Source organism: Hibiscus syriacus, unplaced genomic scaffold (assembly GCF_006381635.1).
Source record: "Hibiscus syriacus cultivar Baekdansim isolate YM2019G1 unplaced genomic scaffold, ASM638163v2 tig00000340_pilon, whole genome shotgun sequence".
NCBI lineage: Eukaryota > Viridiplantae > Streptophyta > Magnoliopsida > Malvales > Malvaceae > Hibiscus > Hibiscus syriacus.
In genome coordinates, this window is record NW_024061783.1 from 9,047,669 (window position 1) to 9,053,995 (window position 6,327).

The 6,327-nt window shown below is 34.2% G+C and overlaps 1 pseudogene; it reads right to left on the reverse strand.

Moving 5' to 3' along the window:
- Positions 1-1,152: 1,152 nt before the first annotated feature.
- LOC120203905 lies at positions 1,153-6,095 on the reverse strand (annotated as a pseudogene).
- Positions 6,096-6,327: the final 232 nt, after the last annotated feature.

Sequence of the window (6,327 nt, forward strand, 5' to 3'; positions counted from 1 at the left end):
ACCAAAATGCCCTTGTGTGCTAAAATGATCAAAACAATATGGTTTAATGAATTGATAAATGTGAAATGATTAATAACACTCATGTATGAATAAAATGACTAGAAAGTCACTTTAAGTGGTAAAATATCTGCAAGTAGGAAAAATTACAAAGATACCCTTATAGATAATGAATTTATAAGAGTTAAAGGAGGCCTATATGCGTGTTATAATACATTAATGAATATTATAATGCATCATATGTTGCATGATGACTTATGAAACTTATGGTAAATCGTTCTATATTTGTAATCCCTATTTGGGTGAGGTAAGAATATTCACACTATTGTGACACTAATTACCATTTGCATCAATATGTATATATTATGATATATATTGCCAAGTAATTTTGTAAGAGCATTAGGATAAGTTGGCATGCCATAGAGGCATTATAGCACTTAGGTGCATCCCGTAACAATTAGGTGCATTGTGACACTTGGATGCATTGTGGGCATTTGTGCCATTCTGTCTAATTTATCAACTCGTGTATCCTAAATTATCTTTTCTATGTTACTTCGATCACTTATAATTATGATTTTATATTGTGTAAGCATGACATGACTTTTATTATATATTATGTATCATATATATGTGGTATTGATCTCGAGCATGATGACTCGTACGTGATAATAAAAGCATGTTTCACTTATCACTTTCCGGATAGTATTCTCGTCTATGAATAAATATGACCACCTAGATTGAGAGAACTACAACACTTTTGCATAATGAATATGGGGAGATTCCAAATATGAATTGTGGATAAATGAATATGATAACAGATTCATTCTCCGCATTTCTCTCATTATATAATCTGTAAAAAGAAGTAAAAGTATATTTCTCAGTCAAACCAATGACATACACACGAGCTCAGTTCAACATACTGTGCAGGCAATTTCTCCAACTATATGCCCACCAGCCCGTACCATGAAGTGAGACACTGAAGCAAACATTACAAGAATGACTCGGGTGAAAATTACTCTATCAAGTAAAATACATGTAAAATGGTTCATCCGATACGGCAGAAAGAGTACGAAGTTTATGCATTTGGGCTTGTATGTTCATAACAACAGACAACTATATGGCTGCAGGAAACAAACATCAACCTACGTAAAACGAGTGTGATACTTTATCGATGCATTTGTACTATTAACAAGAATCATAGTAATGGGAATTCATTAATATGATGTTAAAATTGCTCACCGGAAAACAAATGAAATGCACAACTACCAAATTAATAGAGGCCCAACATTCTTAGCTCTGTCACATGGCTGGGGTCTAGTTCCGGGGTGTTCTTGTTATCTTCCCGGTCTTCAACCACATATTCCTGACATCATGATCATCAGGGAATGTGATATGCTAAATGTTTTCTGCTTTGACACTAATAAACAAATCTAGACTATATATACAATCTTGGATTGATAGGATGGAAAGGCAAAAAAAAGAAACGAAGCATGATGAAGACTGTCATAAAATACTATGTTCTCAATTGTTGATTGAAACCAGAATTTTAGTTTTGAATCAGAATATCTATGGTGTAAAACTGAAACCATATCAAAGCAAACACAAAAACTAGGGTTTTTTCATCTAATTTTTACAACATACCTTAGTTAATTCCTGCTTCGCAAGAACATGATAATGCCGTTCATTGATCCTCTGGCCACATATGATAGCAATGAAGAAACCATAGAGCAAACCCACCAAAACAATTGCTAAAACTGCACATCAAACCAAAATACAATACACTATAAAATCTTTATTTTGATGGCATCACATGAAGATGGTAAACTCCGCATGCTGGCCAGTTGTGTAATCTTGTAGCATGTCATAGGGAGCAGCATCCTCACTTTATTGAACTACTATAGGTTATTGGAACAAGGACATTACAAACGCAACTACCCACAAAAGTTGAGAAAATACCACACTATTTTTCTTTATTTGTTTCCTTCTAGTTGAATCTATAAAGGATTTCCTCACACCTTAATGAGGAGCTTCTGCCATAATAAATTTCTTTTCATTTTACCAAAGCATCCTTCACCCTTTCCAAGAAAACCACAAAATTCATTCAAGCAACAAAATAACATTTATCCAAAGATTTCAGTAAAAAAAAAAAAACTATGTATGCGGTTTCATACAGTTAAGAACTTTCTCCTGGTTTCAGCTCAAAGTGGCATATTGGTTTTATCTTTTCCCCGTTCATGCAGTGGCATAAATTTAACAGTAAGCCTACATGATACAGTTTCTTACTGCTTACACAGAAGTGCAATATTTTCTGAGCTATGATTCCAATTGGTCTAGTTGTAATAATAACCTTGATTATTGAATAAAGATAAAGGAACATGATGAAAGTGTGAGTTTTCCCACTCCAAATTATTTTGTTGAGATTTACAACAAATTATTTTGGCTGGAAATTCAGATAGTGAGTTTTCCCACTCCAAACATTTATTTACAACGGATTTAATAAATTTCATTTTAATTTTTAATTTGAAAATGGAGTAAAGCAAGCTTAATTTGTTATTTTTTTGCACCAATAATTAAAGGCATGACAAAGAAACCAGGAGGAGGAGAGAAATAAAGTTTTGAGGCAGCATAGTCCCTAAAAAGTTGCAAGTGTATAACCATCATGTGCAAAATCAACCGTGCAAACATGTATGATATACACCGTGGCAAAAAATGAAGCATCATAAACACTGCATGGAAAATTCAAAGAATACGAAATTTGCTTTTCAAGCAGTATTTATAAATCCAACAAAGGACTAGAAACGAGGAGAACTAAGCACCTAGCTTGTAAGACTGAATATGTGTGCATGAAAGTCTTTATCATAATCACACTGTGGGGGCTGGTGTTGTTGGGGGGGGGGGGAAGAGAGAGAGAGAGCAGTACCTGCCATAGTATAGAACCCATAAGGGTGTTCATCATAACCAAACATTTCTCTGAGTTCCTCTCCATAGAATTTGTAGACCAGCACCCCTAAGAAAGCTACAATCTGTTCAAAACAATGTTTCAGTTTGCAAGATAACCAGCAGCATCAAATGAATGTTGGGCACTTCAAAAAATACAAGGGTGTGAAGTTTTTTTTAAAAGGAAGATGAACACATTGGAATAGAACAAATACCCACATCTTGAACACACGCTTGAATAACAAAGAAAAGAACAGACTTGTGGAAGTTACAGTAGGATGCCCACTAGAAGAATGCTGGGAGAATATCACAGCATGTCTGGGTACAATGTTGTTTCCAGAGGTTTGTTGTTTCCAGAGGTTTGAGTTCAAAGTAAAACTTTAAAAGGGTAGATAAAGTATGCAACTATTAGATAACACCATGGATGCTAGCCTAGACCAAGGTATTCAGATAAGCACAGATTGGTCTACGTTTTGAAGGTTGAAGGAATAATTTGGAGTTTAACAGTCTAGTAAAGAAAAGGTGTTAGACTCGAAGGCATAAAATGATCAAGCAAACAAGAAGAAGCGCATGGTTGCAGCATCCTATATGAAGGCAAACGATTAAGAAAAAAAGGGAAGTATGCGATAAAAGAGATCCCTAGGCAATCACATTTCTTAAGCAAATAAACAAGAAGCTCATGGTTGCAGCATCCAATATGAAGGCAAAAGATTAAGAACAAAAGGGAAGTATGCAATAAAAGAGATCCCTAGGCAATCACATTTCTTAAGCAAATAAACTTTAAAAATGGCAGAAATTAGGCCTTAACAATGCCACATTATTTCAAAGCTTTTATTAATATCCTTGATTTCAATCGACAGATTACAAAATGTGCATGTATAATGTACAAAAGATTTTCATAGACACCCCGATCTGAATTCCCCTAATGCTTAAAGGACTCAACTTATAGGTTAGAACAGTTATGATCTATAAACATTACAACCATAAACTAATTAAATTGATGAAAAATCAGTGGGTTACACTAAATCTAGAATCACAACCTAAGTATCCTTGAATCAAGAAAATTGATGAAAAGATAAATAAAATAAGCATGTAGGTGATGTAGCATGGTAACTTTATCGAACATGGTTAATTAGATCAACAGATTTCAAATGAATCAACATTTCAAGGAAAGTGCCAGACAAGTAAAAATGGCATGGGATATCATCATACCAGCTGAACAATTACAAAGATAAATGCATGGTCCCTTGCAACAAGGAACTGGAATTTTAATCTCAACCACCATTGGTCAGGTGGGACATTTGCACGTAAGATGAACAATGCCCTGCACTCTGTACAATGGGAAAATGCAAAGCCCTCCTATAGAAACAAAATGGAGAAGAATAAATAGTATTCGTTATCAAATATAAAATTCACTGCATAAAGATAGTAAAACGTCCAATTAATTTAGCTACATGTGCAAAAGTAGAACTCGTAGGCATTTGACATTCAATATGGCGAGGAGTATTTAGACAACCCAATCAGGCATCAGTTGGAAACTCAAATTCATTTAGCAAGAGATTTGATGTCCATGTATGACTGGATACAAAATCATATTGTGTAAAAGTAAAAAATAAAATAACTTTCATGCTAGACAGTGTAATTCTAATATGTGATGTATTATCTTGTTGCAAGACTTCAGATTGTGTAATTTAAACGAACCAAATGCGAGACTCAAATTATGAGTGTGCCCTCAATCAAACATGAATATCCCACAAGCAGCTACAGTAATTTTCACCTCTAATTTTTTTTTTTTTCAAATGCAAGAGAAAACAACAAAGAAACAAGCATTAACCTTAGTTGACCTCCAGTTATCAAGACAGGATCTATGGACATACTTCTGAGTGCCCTTGCAGTGACATGGTGCGATTAAGTCATCCCCTGAAAAATAATTAACCTTGTGCCTCAAGATAAGTCATCTTCAGCTTTCTAAGATTAATGAAAATCCCACCATCCCAAAATGGTTATAGCAAACTTATCAAACAGAAATACATATCTATGTGGTAAGACCTTCATTATCAAGGCATATACGGCATTGCCGGTGGTCTGAATTCACAAGATGGCTGGTTTCGTCAACATCAATTTCTTCCAAATCTTCACCAACAACAATACAATCTCCTCCGACGGCTGTAATTTCACATTCTTCTGATGTTTGTGAAGTAGCAAGCTGAGATAAGAAGGGTTCTCTTTTCTGAATTATCTTCCTTCAGACTATCATCTGATACTAATTGCATTGCTAACAATACTGTATCCCTACTATATTGTTAAGATCATTGCCCGAGCAATGGATCCCACTGCACATTTCAGTAACAGCTGAGGAACCTGAAAAATTATGGAAAAATAAAGTTACTCTAATCCTTAAAAACAACTTGCATGAGAAATTAAGGTCAACCAATACACTATGCATATGACATCACCAAAAACGAGGCAACCAGCATTCTAAATTGCTTTCAAACTTTCTACAAAATCCAAAACTAAATTAACTAGGAACGAAACAAGAGGCCTTTTCAAAGCCAGATATATAAAAACTACAATAAATTAGCAAGATTTTCTAATATGGGTCTGAACAAATAAGTTCCACAGCAGCAGGCATCAATCAAATAGAGAAATTGCAAAGATTCTAAATTTCCTGATTCTTTTATTTCTTATCCCTACCATACTAATCAAGCAAGAACCTCTACATAAAAAAAAATCTAAAAGAGGAGAATATATAACCAAAACACCTTACAGTGCACGAAAATAAAATCCCAACGAGTTCAATTATGAAAAAGAACAACTTGCAGAAAAACTACAGAAATCAAGAAAAACCCAAGTTGTTAATTCGATACCAAGGAAATCGATGCTCTTCCAAGATTTGTGAAGGGAAAAAAGAGAGGCATATTATTGAATTTCTTTTAGGAATTCCACAAGTGCAGGAGGAAAAAATGAAGGGCAAACCTCAGACCTGACATTGAAATGCTTTAAGGATCTTCAACATTGATATTCATATGCATTTGGGTGATTAATTTTAGAGTTAAATTCCCAGATAAAGTCAATCAAATTCTAGAAAGGAGAACAGAGACGGAAGAAACGACGGGGCAGAACACTACAGGCCAAGATCAAAAGATAAAAAAGAGAAGAGAAAAACTTACTAAAACTAGATTTTTTTTTCTTGATCCTAACTAAAAATAGTTGTTTTAATTCATTGTTAATTATGATAAGTAATAAAATTCAACATTGTTGAAGTTAATGCGTAATTTACAAAGTAAGGGAACAAACGACTCTTCGTCGTCAACGTTAGCCAATTTGTATAATTGTTAGTGATGATTATGACTAGGACTGAAAATGAAAATAGCTTAATGATAAGTTATTTAA